The sequence below is a fragment of the Schistocerca serialis genome, chromosome 3, assembly GCF_023864345.2.
Source record: "Schistocerca serialis cubense isolate TAMUIC-IGC-003099 chromosome 3, iqSchSeri2.2, whole genome shotgun sequence".
NCBI lineage: Eukaryota > Metazoa > Arthropoda > Insecta > Orthoptera > Acrididae > Schistocerca > Schistocerca serialis.
In genome coordinates, this window is record NC_064640.1 from 530,079,051 (window position 1) to 530,096,399 (window position 17,349).

Here is a 17,349-nt window from a genome sequence, read left to right on the forward strand (position 1 = left end):
ACATAGGCCAGACGACACGGACGGTCCAGGAGCGTTGTATAGAACACAAAACATACACCTGTCTTCTGCAACCGTTAAAATCAACAGTAGCAGAACATTGTATTTCCATGGACACTCAATGGAACACGATACAACAAAAATTTTAGCTCCAATTTCCAGTTTTTGGAATTGAGTAATCAAAGAACCAGTGGAGATATGTCTTGCTGAAAATCTTACAAATTGTGACAACGGCTTTCAGCTGGATAAAAACTGGAATCCTATAAGTAAAATTATCAGTTACAGCGGAATCGACGGGGTCATTCGATACTCACTGATTAGATCATCTCTTATTCCACCACCGAGGGCAGCACACACAACTTGGCTGCCCTGGGCATATCATCAACTGACGCACGCGCCTAAAGACGCTAGCACATTTCGCATGCGCGAGATTCGGTATAGATACTGTGAATGCAACTGGGCTCTTCAGTAGTTGTCTTCTCACCCGTCTCTGTGCCCAAATATTGTGGCAGAATGTCTGCAGGATCTGGCAACATACACGAAAACTATTAGAAGAAGATTAACCTTTGTAACTAACAAATACCATACGTGCATTTTGCATGAAGTTTATGCTATTTCCTAGACGTAAATGCATAAGATATGTTTCTATGATATTCCTTTTTTCTTGGTAGTTGTCCTTTTTCCACAACGGTTGAAGGAATCTGTGCCAATGCACCAACCTCACCTCATTAATTTGACTCTGCTTACATGGACCATAGAAGCTCTAGTTGGCAATTGTAATTTTATGTTGACTGACGAAGTTATTTCAATAACTTAGTAAGGTTTATGATATTTCGATTAAAACCTCTTTGTTTTGTCATTTGGGGTATACTGATTAGTTAGTAATACCCACTGTCCTATTCTGTATTGTGGCAATTTGCTCTTCCGTTGCCCAATAAGTTCTTGCTTCTGTAAAGCTTTTGTGTTAGTACGCTTCACCCTTTGCCAAATTTCTCGCAATTTCTACAAAAATTTGTTCATTGGTTGGCCCTGTGGACTCAGTTTACATTGAACTATATCAAAAGGTGACAGCCTTTCCCGCCCATATATTACCCCGTATGGCGAGAGACCAGTTCCAGTATGAGCTTCTGAATTATATGCACTCATGACAAAACTGTCTGCCTGCTTAGCTGAGGGGTGATGTGTTTGCCTACAATGCAGCGGTTCGATGTTCTGTAAAGTACGATAGATGGTGATCTGTGGCATCTCCTCTGAAAGAGCACAATGCTGGTGCAGGCACAAGTGTTTCGGAGCACACCGTTCACCATATATTGTTGAACATGGAGCTCTGCAGCAGACCACCCCTACGTGTTCACGTGTTGACCCAACGATATCGTCAATTACGATTGCAGTGGGTACGGAGCCATCGCGACTCGATCGTCGATCAATGGAAACGTGTTGGCTCTTCGGATGAATCACGTTTTCGCTTCACCAGGTCGCTGGTCGTCTCTATAAACGCCGTTATCGGGGTGAATGGCGGCTCGAAACTTGTAGCTCGCCGCGGGCGCAGGCTGGAGAGAGCAGCATTATGCTATGGGAGACATCCTCCTGCGCTTGCATGGGACCTGTGGTAGTAATCGAAGACGGTCTGACAGTTGCGAACCTCCTGTATCCCTTCATGCTTGATGTCTTCCGACGGCGATGTCATCGTTCAGCTGTATAATTGTCCGTGTCACGGAGTCAGAATCGTGCTACAGTGGTTTTTAGGAGCATTGTAGTGAACTCACACTGATATCTCGGGGACCAGATACGTCTGATGTAAATCCTATGGAAACCATCTGGGTCGCTATCGGCCGCCATCACCTCGTAGCAAATCAGCGGCCTGTTATTTACACAAATTACATGGCCTGTGCGTAGACATGTAATGCTACGTAACATCACAAACCTACTATCAAACTGGTTGATCCCTGGTAAGCAGAATCAATTATGTATTTCGTTTCGAAGACGTACAAACAAGCTATTAAGCATGTGCTCATAATGTTTTGGCTCATCACTGAATGTGCGTTTATAGACATAAAAATTTGAATAAAGTACGGAGAACTTGTTCTATCCGTCCATTAATGTTCAATAAGCGACATAGCTGTTTCGTTAGTTCGGATAAAAAGTTGGTTTCCCTGGTCAGTAATAATGGTTTCTCGAACGCAAACTTCAGTAACCAGTTGTTTACCATGGACTTAATTACAGTACTCATCTTCTGGATTCCATACTGCCGAATTTGAAGAGTCTGGGGAGCGTAGTACGTGCGGTAACACTGTCGACATTGGGGAGGGACAGTCGCCATCCGATACTGAACGTAAAATGCTTCACCATCACATTGGGAGCAACGGTAATGGATCATCTGGAGGACTGCAGGATACAATCAAGATTCTTGACCACAGTCCCACCGAATTCGACTTCCTCAACAGCTGTAAAGTTTACCTAATATATCATGGAAGAGATAATAACAGACGCAGACAGTTTTGAAAATATTCGTAAGTAATATCAGTTTTTATTCAAAAAGTATAACGCAATCAAAGAATAATAGATATTAATATCAGATCTGTAAAAGAAGACTATTGTCACTCGTTGTTTTATTTGCAAAGGTGTTCAGCTCTCTCATACACTACCGGCCATTAAAAGTGCTACACCACGAAGATGACTTGCTACAGACGAGAAATTTAACCGACAGGAAGAAGATGCTGTGATATGAAAATGATGAGCTATTCAGAGCATTCACACAAGGTTGGAGCCGGTGGCGGCACCTACAACGTGCTGACATGAAGAAAGTTTCCAACCGATTTCTCATACACAAACAGCAGTTGACCGGCATTGCATGGTGAAACGTTGCTGTGATGCCTCGTGTAAGGAGGAGAAATGCGTATCATCACGTTTCCGACTTTGATAAAGGTCGGATTGTAGTCTATCGCGATTGCGGTTTGTCATATCGCAACATTGCTGCTCGCGTTGGTCGAGATCCAGAAACTGTTAGCAGAATATGGAATCGTTGGTTTCAGGAGGGTAATACGGAACGCCGTGCTGGATCCCAATGGCCTCGTATCAGTAGCAGTCGAGATGACAGGCATCTTATCTGCATGGCTGTAACGGATCGTGCTGCCACGTCTCGATCCCTGAGTCAACAGATGGGGACGTTTGCAAGACAACAACCATCTGCACGAACAGTTCGACGACGTTTGCAGCATCATGGACTATCAGCTCGGAGACCGTGGCTGCGGTTACCGTTGACGCTGCGTCACAGACAGGAGCGCCTTCGATGGTGTACTCAACGACGAACCTGGGTGCACGAATGACAAAACGTCATTTTTTCGGATGAATCCAGGTTCTTTTTAGAGCATCATGATGGTCGCATCCGTGTTTAGCGACATCGCGGTGAACGCACATTGGAAGTTTGTACTCGTCATCGCCAAACTGGCGTATCACCCGGCGTGATGGTATGGGGTGCCATTGGTTACACTTCTCGGTCACCTCTTGTTCGCACTGACGGCACTTTGAACAGTGGACGTTACATTTTAGATGTGTTACGACCCGTCGCTCTACCCTTCATTCGATCCCTGCGAAATCCTACATTTCAGCAGGATAATGCACGACCGCATGTTGCAGGTCCTGTACGGGCCTTTCTGGATACAGAAAATGTTCGACTGCTGCCCTGGCCAGCACATCCTCCAGATCTCTCACCAACTGAAAACGTCTGGTCAATGGTGGCCGGGCAACCGGCTCGTCACAATACGCCAGTCACTACTCTTGAAGAACTCTGGTATCGTGTTGAAGCTGCATAGGCAGCTGTACCTGTACGCGCCATCCAAGCTCTGTTTGGCTCAATGCCCAGGCGTATCAAGGCAGTTGTTACTGCCAGATATGGTTGTTCTGGGTACTGATTTCTCAGGATCTATACACCCAAATTGCGTGAAAATGTAATCACATGTCAGTTCTAGTATAATATATTTGTCCAATGAATATCCGTTTATCATCTGCAATTCTTCTTGGTGTAGCAATTTTAATGGCCAGTATTGTATTTGTACTAACTAGGACAATGTTTTATCCTGTAGTCAGTGGCGGGTTGCAACTACACACTCGCCGTTACCTCGCAAATTGCACATTTGTGGAAACGAGTGTACTGAATGGTTCTTGCTTCTGTCGTCATTTACTTCTACACCTCTCAGTTTTCGCTGTTAATTGTTATCCACTCTGTATGTATTATACAGCATTTTTAATGTTTATAGATAATGAAATTGTAAATATCATGTGAATCACACCGTGGTGCACATATTTTAAGCTGAAACCATTCTAATGATGGGTGATTCAGTTTTCATTGGTGCCGTCACCAGTAATGGAATCAGGTCCCCACATTAGCTGAGTGAAAGTTACCATTCAGCTAATGTGGGGATTACCATATTTAAGGCAATAGCAAAATGAATAAGAAAACAACAAAAGGCAAGTAATCTTTGAGGGAGCGAGGGAAGGAAGGGAGAGAGTGGTACCAAATGATACGTCGCTTAAGTGGAAAAACGTTCTCGAACCCGCCCTGCATAGGATTCGTCCTGTTGCCAATGATGCTGCTCCATTCTGTGTGGCAGCAGCTCGTGTTTGGTTAACTGCTGCTGTTATTGTTGCTGTAGCTATTTTTAAAGATATCCGGTCTGCTGGAACTTCATACGCTGATCTGCCTTGGACGCTGGAATTGCTGAGGCTGCTGTGACTGCGCCTCTCTGATGTAGCGCAGAGGACTACACTTACCCTGTACAGCTGCAATAGAGCAATAGACGTCCGTTGTATTGCGATACGGAGGTACCATGATTACGGCTGTATTCTCCTGGTAAATTGTTGTTCAAACTAGTGGGACCTGTATAGCGGACATTCATAGCAACCTCTACCACTTTTCCAGTATGAATCGTGGGAGGATCTTCAGTCAACTGTCACGTGCCCTTAAGCTGACAGTCTGCAGAACTCCCGAAAGTTACACTGATTTTACACCAAAGACTTCCTGGTCAAAATCGACTACTTGTCGTGGGAGGGTGTCATCTGCTTAGCAGCCACCCACATCGAGAGTGTGACAGTGACGTAGATGATCACCTGAATGTGCCGAATGTAGACTTCGAAAATCTTGAGTGTGCTGCAGACTGCCATTGTAGAGAAGCAGGGGTCTGTGACGACATCTGCTGACATTAAATTATTCTCGCCAGACTCACTCCTATTACAGAAATGCATTGTATGTTTTTGTGTCATTTTAATCTTTATTTTGTTGCTTCCTTTGTTTCAGCGAAAAACCAAAAGGGTTACACCAGGTCCTGGTGTCCTCCCACAAGTGAGGCAAAATATACGAAAGCCGAAAGGTACTGATATTTATATTTTACAGTACCAGTAGTTGGACGTTGGACCAAGAAAATGCCTACATTATGCACAAATAATAATATAAACAGACAATCGTTTTATTTCATGAAAATAGTCTCATCAGTGAAAAAGGTCAGAACTGTTTAACGGGAAAAGTGATTTTCTATTGGCACTTACCAAGAAACCAAGACACAATGAGTAAAGTGGAAAGCGCTGTTTACTGTCTTTTAAATTTTGTTTGACCGTTGTATAAGCAGGGTAATGTGCCATAAAAGTGAAACAGCCCAAACGTTTTAAAAAGTGATGCACACAGTCTGTTCATAAAAAACAATACCTATCACAAATATTTGTATCTCTAATTATGCTGGAATTGGTTACGGATATTTAATCATAACTTGTTTCCCCATTAGAAACTTCACTATAGAGGTAAAAAATGAAATTGACAAACAGCACTCTCAAACTGAAAATAAAATATGCATACAGTTGTGGAAAGTTTGTCACATTTACACAAATATTGACTATGTACCTGTCAAATTAGCGTCACACACAAAGAAGTGCTCTATCTTCTGAATTATTCAATGTTGTCACATTTAGTATATGGAGACAATTATTAAGCAGTCAACATAATCCTTAAATATGATAGACTCCATTCCAGAACAAGGTACAGTTGATTCCTAAAAGTGATACACTGTCACCTGCAGCTCAGACGCCAAACACGTAGCGATGTACCGCAGGCTACTGGTCTCCCAGTATGTCAGATTCACACGCGGGAGATCATACGTCCAACAGGTGGCACGTTATCAGGTGGCGCTATGCTCGCCATTGCTCATTGCTGCTGTTGTCGCTACCATGTCGCCTCCGCGAGTCACGGGCCATCACAACGTCACCTAGCATCCTTCCGTCGGATGGGTTTATAGGACGTCGTCCGGGCGCCCTCCAGACATCTCACATCGGGAGTTTACGTTAGATGGTTCTCCGCACTTAACGCTGATGGCACCTAGTGGTTTCATTCAGAGTCCCTTCAGCGAGCGCACAGTGATCTTTGGGCCTTACGCTGGCCACTTGGTGTGGCCCACCAACCGGGCTGTGCTGCCTTGCATGCCACTTCCAAACCGTTGAGTCATCGCGAGATTTTCAGCGACCCAAGACACATCAGAAAGAGTTTCGAGGTTTATTCTTCCTGAGTATCTTTTATAGGTACGTACTGGTTTACATTACGACATACAATGTAACGCCTCTAGAATTTTGAAATGTAGTTTATGTCTATGTCATATAACAATAAACTGGAGAATGTTTGGTTACAGTAGGAGTACTATTGCCCCTTCATAGAATAAAAAAGAAAGGCCATACACTGAAGAAGATATTGCTGCAGTTATAGAACAGGTGAGAGTTGGGCACCACTTCAGCGGGTAGCACCGAAATACAAAATGGAAAAAAGGTATCTACACCAGAAGGTAAATGGTACCCATTCAGGAGTTCAAGGCAAGACGACAGACTTGACAGCTGAAAAGAAACAACTTTATTAACCCACTTGAAGACAATTGCTGTAGGGGTTGAGGTTACGTTAGTTGTTCAGGACTTCGGCGAACATAACGGGTTGACCAAGTCTTGAAACGAATCGTAGAAGAGCTACAAGTGATCGCTTTATCTTTTATGGTTCTTGTGATAAACTAGGACAACTACTGGAAGAGCTGCGCATCAGAGATAAACCAGCCAACAGATGTAATTAAGATGAGACACAGTCTTCGGCTCACCCTTCCAAAATACATGCTGTTGGTGGTGTTGGTCTGGGGTATTCAGAGCTCTGGAAAAAAACAATAGGTCAGTGCTTGCTTGTCAGCTACGGGCATGAGTCTTCCACGACTTCCCTTTTTTGAGAGAGTGCATTTATGAAGTTCCTGGAAGGAAAAAATTGTTTACCCGGCACATTTTATTCAAAAGCACTTCATGGTTTCTTGACATTATCCATATTTTCAGGGAAATTTAGTCACTTCTATGATACAGTATAAGAGATGCCTTTATTTTTACTGTTGGATGGTCACCTTAGTCGTTTAGATCCCATAATAAATAAAAAGCGGCGAATGAGGAAGTAGCAGTCATGAAACTCCCAACACACACAACTGACCAGCCGCAAAGCGAATCACGGACACTTGGAATAGTGAGTCTATTCAGTGGCAAAGGAGTTATCAGTGAATCAGAATTTGTAGATCTAGTCTGCAAAGCATGGCCAGATGCTTTGTAACCTAAAAGCACGAGTTCAGGCTTCAAGAACACAGAAATCGAGTGACTGAAACGTAAATGTGACAGAGCTAGGTCAAAATATTTCGGAAAGTGGAACCATGCTGCCTTGGTGTGTTGGAGCTGAAGTTGGAGCTAATTATTGTAGAAGAAGAAGTGTAACCTCCGTTTACAGCAGTGGATCTTCGGTTAGTTTTGAGAATTTTCTCCTTCAAAGAATTAAAAGACAAAAGACAGACATGTGACCAATCTTTGTCGAATACACCCAGTGTCATAGGTGCCTCAGAAGTATACAGTAAACTCATGGTTGAAAAAGAAAAGCCTCCATACGAAAATTGAGTAGGCCGAAAACAGGAAAGCCAAACGCTGTGACAAGTACACCGAAAAGAATGGGATTTGGGAGACTCATGAAGAATCCACACCAGATCTTATTGTAACGACTGATCCAGCTTATGTAGGTGATGTAGGTTATATTTTGGTTAAATTTCGAGGTGGTAGGAGAAATGCGTACATCGACAGATATGTCTACACCATACAGTAAATACTGGGAAATAACCTAGAAGTTAATGCTCCTGAGTTTGTAGACGGGTACAAAATAGTTTTCAAATTAAGTGATAAAATCATTTCCCATGTTAATAAGGGTGATATGGTAGGGAAATTACCAATCCTCTTGTTGCTACTGACGTGGGAAATATTAAACGAGGTATCTGATTTGTTTATAGCAGATCTGTTGAACTTAATGAAAAAATAACGCCACAATTCTTTTTTCGTAGCTCTTATTTTTGTATTAGTGTCAGTGTGTTGAATATAATTGCAAATATTTCCTACCCATTGTTTGCTGACTTTATAGCATAAAAAATAGGAAAAACATAATTTTTATATTTCACTCTGATGTACGTTTCATCCCGTAAAAATCCTGGAAATATTCCTCACATAAAAATCCTAGTTGCACATATGTATCACTTTATGTGTTCTCTGTCTCATGCTTGAGACCTCGACATTCTATGTCCAGTGTTCAGAACATATTTAAGAATTTAAGTCTAAAAGATAATGCACGGTTTTTATTTTCTCGAGTCTACATTTGTAACTATAAAGAATTAAATACAGTGTCATTTGCAGCTCATACTTTAACATTTACTATTATTTGCTAACAATTAGTCTTTTTGTTTCAAAAATAGAGACAAAGTTTGTGATATAGGTCACCATAATCAATATATTTTCAACTCGCCAGGTTAGCCGAGAGCGCTAATGCGCTGCTTCCTGGACTTGGGTAGGCGCACTGGCCATGGATCGAATCCGCTCGATGGATTACCGTCGTCGGTCGGAGTGCCGGTCAGCCTGTATGCGGTTTTTAGGCGGTTTTCCACATCCCGCTAGGTGAATACCGGGCTGGTCCCCACGTTCCGCCTCAGTTACACGACTCGCAGACATCTGAATACGCTCGCACTATTCCATTAATTACCCTCGACGCAGGCAGCAGGGGTACACTAATTCCGTCCCGGGGGGACTGGGTGGCGGCAGGAAGGGCATCTGGCCACCTCTTTCCACTAACCTTGCCAAATCCGTTCCTACAATGCCGACTCTGCGTCAGCGCGGGACATGGCACCAGTGAAAGGAAGAAAGAAAGAAACTCAATATATTTTCGCCATAAATTAAATGTACGAGGGTCACTCCAAAATAAATGCACACTATTTTTGTAAAACTTGGTTCAACCTGTTCCCATGAGTGGCGCAGTCACAGCATGTCTTCAAGGTGGTTGCTACACTTGACGTTCGTCAGAAGCAACGTGCTGTCATGGAGTTCCTGTGATGTGAAAACGAGGCAGTGGGAAACATCCACAAGATGTTGAAAAAGGTGTATGGAGATGCTGCTGTCGATCGCAGTACAGTTAGTCGGTGGGCAAGCAGGTTACGTGATGAAAGCGGACACGGTAATATTGAGGATTGTCCTCGCAGCGGCAGGCATCGTAGTGCACACACTCCAGACAATGTGCAGAGAGTTAACGAATTAGTGACTGCTGACAGACGCATCACAGTGAATGAATTGTCAGGCTACGTTTGGATAGGGGAAGGAAGTGTTTTCAGAATACTGAAAGTGTTGGCGTTAAAAAAGGTTTGTGCCAGGAGGGTTCCCAGGATGTTGACAGTGGCTCACAAAGCAACAAGAAAAACGGTATGCAGCGAACTTTAGGAACAGTACCAGAATGGTGGAGATGAATTTCTTGGAAGAATTATGACAGATGACGAAACATGGCTCCATCATTTTTCACCAGAAACGAAGAGGCAATCAATGGAGTGGCATCATGCAAATTCACCCAAGAAAAAAAAAGTTCAAAACCACACCTTCTCCTCGAAAAGTTATGGCTACGGTGTTTCTCGATTCCGAAGGACTCTTGCTTGTGGACATCATGCCAAGTGGAGCCACCATAAATTCTGATGCATATGTGATGACACTGAAGAAACATCAAGCTCGACTGAGTCGTGTTCGACCACATCAGCAAAAGCACGATATTTTGCTGTTGCACGACAATGCACGGACACGTGTCAGTCAAAAAACCATGGAAGCGATCACAATACTCGGATGGACAACACTGAAACACCCGCCTTACAGTCCTGACCTGGCTCCATGCGACTATCATCTCTTTGGGAAACTGAAATACTGTCTTTATGGAACAAGGTTTGGAGATGATGACTCCCTTATGCACGCTGCCAAACAGTGGCTCCAACAGGTTGGTCCAGAATTTTACCGTGCAGGTATACAGAGGCTGTCTCCAAGATGGCGTTAGGCAGTTGAGAGGGGTGGAAATTATGTCGAGAAATGAAAATATTGTTCCTGAAGGATGTATCTATACACTGTAAAACTTTCAAACATGTAGAATAAAAGATGGATTTAAAAAAATGGTGTGCATGTCTTTTGGAGTGACCCTCGTAGATATTTTTCAATGTTTGCACGACACTTTTCCTGTTTTTCAGTTTTCAGGAATATGAAGACCTAACCATACGAACTTTGTCAAGAACATCCACTATAAATTTTGTTTTGGTCAAAAATAAATTCTATTATCATTGCTTGTTTCTATATTCTGTCATCATATTTCGATTGTTTCGTAAATCTCATAACTTCACTTTCTCCGTTCAGGTACCAAATTGCACGACAGACACCTCACACAACACTCGCAGTTTTGGCGCTGGCGTGTTAACGAAAACGACAACTCTTGACAGGCTAGATCGGTGCAGAAACAAAACGCCAGCGGCCCTGAAGCAGACTCACGTGTAACGAACAGTCAGTTATGACATAAAAGTCGATTGTGTAAAATATTTTATAAACTCGCTCGCTCTGGGAAGAGTGAAGTAGGTTCGCCAACGACGGCTGTTGACGCAAACTCTATGCATCTTCATTTTTGAACTCGTATTAAAGTATGAATAACCTAATCAAAGTTAGTCAAGATGCAAAAACTATCCAGTATATTCGATTCTTATTATCTCCACTTACATATGAAAGAAAGTCACTGATTATGGGTAAGAAGTCTATCCACTATAAAACTGAAATAAAACTTATGGACCACTATCTACTTAGGCCACTGTACACACTGACATAGTAGGCAAAAGTTTGTACTTCCCCACATTACATTGTTGCCAGATTTATTCAAGAGGGTGGATCCAAGATGTCGGCGATAGAAGTTGCAACGTCGCAAGAAACTGGTGAATAAGAGACGGGTGAGTTTTATGCATGATGGAGCTCCAGGCGGATGGAGCTCAGAGCATTTTACGTAAATCAGCTACGCTATCAATTTTAAAGTATTGTTCTGATGCCTGGGATCAGTTCCAGGAGGGTATTGGTAAGAGAGAACATAAACACAAGCACACCTAAGGCTACACAGTTCTGCACTTAAAACAGGCTATAACGTTGGATCGCTTCAGTTTACAACCTACCAGTCATGTATAATGCAGCGCTGTTAATATCCCACTGTAAGATATAATATATTTCCAGCGCATGACATACATCCTTCTTGCAGGTTTCTCTACAATAAACTATGGTAACAAACTGTAAAATGAAAAAACTACTTCCTTAAAACATCGGCTCAGTGTGAGACATGCACAATATAGCTTTCCACAGATGTATAGTGTCCACTGTTCACTTCCGATCACGGTTCAGAAATTGTACTATGCCCACTTCAGTCCTATATGAAATGATCGTTAGTAACGGATAAACGCATAAAAGCGGCGCTCGACATTCGAAATTACACGTATGCCCCCACTAACTCTGTAAACTCCACATCCGTGAAGCAGATGTATACACGGGAATTGCAGTGTCTCGCAAACACCTATCGCTGACTTATGATCATCTTAGTTATGAAACTTAAGTCTCGATTTTATACCCAAGATGTGACAGGGAAATGGAGTACATCGTATAAATCTTCGTTCGTTTAGAGGAATGTGTTGAAACAGGATGGTCACGTTTCATCACACATGAGATGGAAGTTGTCTGTTATTGATCGCAAGTAGACAGTGCCCTAAGTCACAACATACAGAACTCGTGGTTGTATATGAGTCGAATGCAGGCTATGTTACACAACTGATGCATCCTGACAGAACAGCAAAAAAAATGATCAAATCTGCAGCAACATCTCCCTCTCTAGAATGCAACATCAGTCTGCCATCAGATCGTACCTCGTTACAGCTTCATCTCAATTGATCATCCCGTCCACTCTCTGTAATCCTTTAATACAGATGCATGTAAGTTTAGAGGGCGATTGTTCTCTGTTTTCCGGAAAAGCGTCATGTACAATAGTCAACTCGCGTGTATCACTGTTACCTCAATAGACATACAGTAGAATGCTGCCTTGACGGAAAAAAGTGACTGTTTCCCTGGTTCCCTTCGCTTCCATGTGGACGTTTTCTCGGGTTCCTCTTGCTGTCACATACTTCTTCAAATGTACAAGAATTGTTACGCACCAACCAGAAGACACGCAAGTACTTCCTCAATTTCCCTGCATTTCAGTGTATTTTCTCTCAATGTATACGTATTTTCTGTCATTTTTAGCAATTCTATCGTTTTCTTATGTCATTTCTACTCATGAATTCATGACGTAACCTCTCTTCCGTGTTCTAAAATTGCTTGCACATATAGCACAGCTGCCTACACCTAGTGCAAATGCACTATTTTTCTGATCAGGAGGCGTAGTATAACACTGTACTCGATTACATTCAGCCGCCTCCACCCACATACTCCACATTTGCAGAGCGTTTGCTCTGTTTTCTGTATGACTGTGTATGTGGTAGTGTCAAGGATTACTCCCAGGTTCCGGGCCTCCCAGTGGTGGACCAAACTTCGAACACAGAACACGTCTTCGGACGTAACGCGTGGTTGGTCCACCCGCGAATCTTATCCCAGATGCGACGTATGGTGGATCCCTCTCTGAACATAGGTCTGGATATATAGTGACCCTTCTCAATCAACCATCTTCTATAACCCAGTCGATATATCACCAAACCTCTGACGTGGCATCGAGACAGAATGCATTACAAAGACTGGAGAAATATCCAGTGGCGGCATGAGGGAGCTGCAAATACTGGTTTCATACCACGTCCCTTAGCCAAACCACTTTCTAAATTTGGTAATTTTTATACGAAGTTGCACCATCAGGGATGTGTAACCGCACTGTTGGTCTGATAATATACACTCCGGCGATCACCGTCTATATTCAGTGTCACGGTATTTGCCTGCAAAAAACCACTTAGTTAGGAGGTACTGCCATACCTCTATTTATAAAGACAGTATTGCTTTTAATAAGGATACTTGTATGCACCTGTAGAACCGAGACCGCTTGTGACAGTAACATACAGTAGTTGTTACGATTGTGTTTTTTAATATCTTGCGGTTTGTAAGACGATTATGCCTCTCTTTCTAAGACACAGTGGTACCAGTCACAAGAAGAACTTATGAGACATTTCCACTCATCGCTGGGACAGTATTATTTCGTATCGTTAGCAGTCACTTATTGGCGTAGTATTATACTTAGTAGTAATGAATGCGTGATATATTCGCCTTGAGAATCAGGCTTCTAAGTTACGTGTTTGTGTTCCGACATGTGCAAAGGAAAAGACTATGTCCAGTCCTAAGGAAGGTATGTATTATACGTGGAATACCGTGATAGCAAAAGGAAGAGTATGTCGTCATAATTTTTTTCTTCTTTATTGTGATTTCATTCCCCTGCCCCATATGGGCAGGGGAGGGCTGTCAGCAGCACAATCCGCCGCTCTTCAGCCGAGTGGCATGACAACTAGAAACAAGAATAAAATGTTACATATATAAGGCGATAAAAAAAGGGGAACATAAAACAGAGTACGGGGAGATAATGCAGGTAAAAATACACTGGCAGGGAGACGTTCATGGGGGGACAATTAAAGAAGTCACCATAACGTTAAAAAAACACACAGTTGGCGATTCTTAAAACACAAAGAAGACACTGAATGCACATGCACAGGTTAAAAGTCGGCCACAGTATTAAAAACACTCCAGAACAACACACTCAAAACCCACTTGGAGCACACACGGTGAAGTATAAAACTGCCAAGTGGGACCAGCCGAAGGAGAGGTCGGAGAGGATGGAAAAGGAGGGGAGAGCAAGGGGCAGCAGGGGAGGCGGCGGGATGAAGAGAGTAGGGGTGTCAGCAGGTACATGAAGAGGCAGGAGACCGGTGGGGCAGGAGATGAAGAGAGAAGACAAGGCAGGAGGGAGTGCAGAGACACTGAAAGGGAGCACAAGAGAGGGGGCGAGTAGGAGGGGAAAGCCGCTCAGGAGAAGGGAGGAGAGGGAGCCCTGAGTAGGAGGCAGGAAGATGGGGTTAGAGTTGGTAGGAAGGGTAGATGTCAGGGCGAAGCTCACCATCCGGGAAGAGTAGATGGTGGAAGTTGCGTTGGGAAAGAAGGCAAGAGGGTGTGGAGATGGAGAGAGGGTGGGACACAGCAGTAAAGGTGCGGCAATGGATTGGGGGTGGAGAGGAAGGGACACACCAGGGGGTGAGGGGGATCAAGGTGGTGGACAATATATAGTGTGTGGATGTGTTCAAGGAAAAGGAGAAGGTGGGGGAAGGGGATGAGGTTGTAGAGTATGTGCATGGGGGACGGAAGGCAGATGCGGAAGGCGAGAAGGAGTGCATGGCATTCGAGGATTTGGAGGGCTTTATAGAACCGGGGAAGGGCGGAAATCCAAGCTATGCTGGCATAACAGAGGATCGGGTGGATCAAGGATTTGTAGGTGTGAAGGATGGTGGAAGGATGCAGACCCCACGTCCGACCGGACAGGAGTTTCAGGAGGTGGAGTCTGTTGTGAGCTTTGTTTTGGATTGTAAAGAGATGGGGAGTCCAGGTGAGGTGGCGGTCGAGGGTGAGGCCAAGGTATTTGAGGGTAGGAATGAGGTGGATAGGACGACCATAAATGGTTAGGTAGAAATCATGGAGACGGAAGGAGCAGGTGGTGCGGCCTATGATGATCACCTGGGTCTTGGAGGAGTTGTTACAGTTGAACCACTGGTTGCACCAAGTGGTGAATTGGTCAAGGTGGGTTTGGAGGGTACGTTGGGACCGTTAAAGGATAGGATAAAGGGATAGGAAAGCAGTGTCATCATCAAACTGGAGAAGATGAACACGTGGGGTAGGTTTGGGCATATCAGAAGTGTACAGGAAATAGAGGAGAGGGGAAAGGACAGAGCCTTGAAGCATGCCGCAGAGGGATAGAAAGTATGGGAGTTGGAATTGTGGATAGTCACATAGGAGGGACGATGGGAGAGGAAGGAAGCAAACAGATGGACGAAGTTGATGCGAAGTTGAGAGCATAAGTCTGGAGTTTGAAGAGGAGCCAGGGATGCCAGACACGGTCGTCGGCGGTCTGGAGATCAAGGGAAACAAAAATAGCGGAGCGACAGGAGTTAAGTTGGAGGGAAAGAAGATCAATAAAGTTAAGGAGCTGGTCGCCAGTGGAGAAGTAAGGCCGGAAGCCACATTGAGTAAGGGGAAGGAGGTGGTGCCGGTTAAGGTGGCGGTGAATACGGTGAGAGAGGATGGCCTCTAAGACCTTATTGAACGTGGAGGTGAGGCAGTTGGGACAATAGGAAGAGGTACCAGAGGGGGGTCTGTTAGGTTTAGGGAACAGCAGGACACAGGAAGTCTTCCACAGGTTGGGGTAAAATCTAGTGGAGAGGAGAACATTGTACAGGGTAGCAAGGACAGTCAGGAAGGATGGGGAGGATTCCTTGAGGTGGCGGCAGGTGACGCCATCATGACCAGAGGCGGTGTTGCATTTGGAGTGGAGGATGAGTGTGATGTCTTATGTGGTGATGGGAGTGTTGATGTCTGAGGGGGGTAACCAATCCAAGTACTGGAAGGTAGGGGGGACAGAGGTGTTAGTGCAGTCAAGGGCAGTGAGGAAGAGGGAGTAATCAAAATGGGGATCGTCAGGAATGGAGAAGACCTCAGAGAGGTGGGAAGCAAAATGGTTAGCCTTACTGAGGTTGTCAGAAAAGGGTCGATCGTCATGGAGGATTGGGTAATGCGGGGTGGGATGGTTACTAGTAAGGCAGTGGAAGGCTGACCAGTACTTGGAGGAGTTGACAGGGAGGGTGGAGTTGAGATGTGTGCATGTACGGCGCCAGTCCCGGCGTTTCTTTGCTGTAAGGAGGTTCCGGATGTGTCGCTGTAAATGCCGGTGGTGGGTGAGCAGTAGAGCCTGTGGGATTTGCGCAGAAGAAGGACGGCCTGTGGAGGAAGTGTAGGGCGGTGAGGGTGGATGAGTTCGGTAGGGACATGAGCCCCCACAGCGTCAGTGATGATCTTCTGAAGGAAGGAAGATGTATGGATGATGTCAGCAGGGTAGTGAAAGGTGAGGGGGTGGCTTTCGACCTGTAAGGCAATGATGTCCCTGTAGGCATCCCAATCGGCACAGCGGTAGTCATGGACAGACTTTGGAGGGGCAGCTGGGCGGGTGGCTGCAGGGGTGGGATGGGCAGAGGAGATGGTGAGAAGGACAGGGAGATGGTCACTACCAACGGGATCGAGGACGTCAATGGCGATGTGACCAAGGAGGTTGGTGGAAGCGAGGATAACATCGGGGGTGGAGTTACTTTCAGGATGGGTGTGCTGTGGGAGAGGAACAAGGTCACCATGGAGGGTGGCAAGGAACTGATGCCACTGCCAAAGGTGGCAGGGTCACGGCTGTGGATGTTGAGGTCAGCGGCGATCACATGGATGGAGAAGGTACAGTCAACATGGGAAATGAAATGGAAGGGGAGAGGAGCTGCGGGGCAGATATAGATAGAGGCACAGGTGATGGTGAGGGAGGGAAAAAATAGGCTGAGAAGAAGGTGTCCAGTTGGGTCATTGAGGAGGGGTTGTGGCCGGACAGCTAGATGCTTGAGGTAGCCTATAGCGACCCCACCTCAGGCTAGGGGAAGGAGATTGTCAGTGCGGTGAAGGAGATAGGGGGAGGTGCGGACCACATGGTGGGGTTGGAGGATGGTTTCATTAAGGATGGAGGAGTCAACCTGGAGCTGGGATAGGGTATGCATGAAGAGGTATTTGTTTGCAGTGAGGGAGCGAATGTTGAGGTAGAGGAGACAATACTGTTGACGTGCCAGGAGGTTGGAGGTGGGAAAGATGCAGGAAGGGGAGAGAGGGGCTTAAACGAGGGTGTCGAGGTGGGTGAAGGTAAAGTGGGCTTCGTTGTGGGACTAAGTGGCGTAGGTGTTTAAGTGG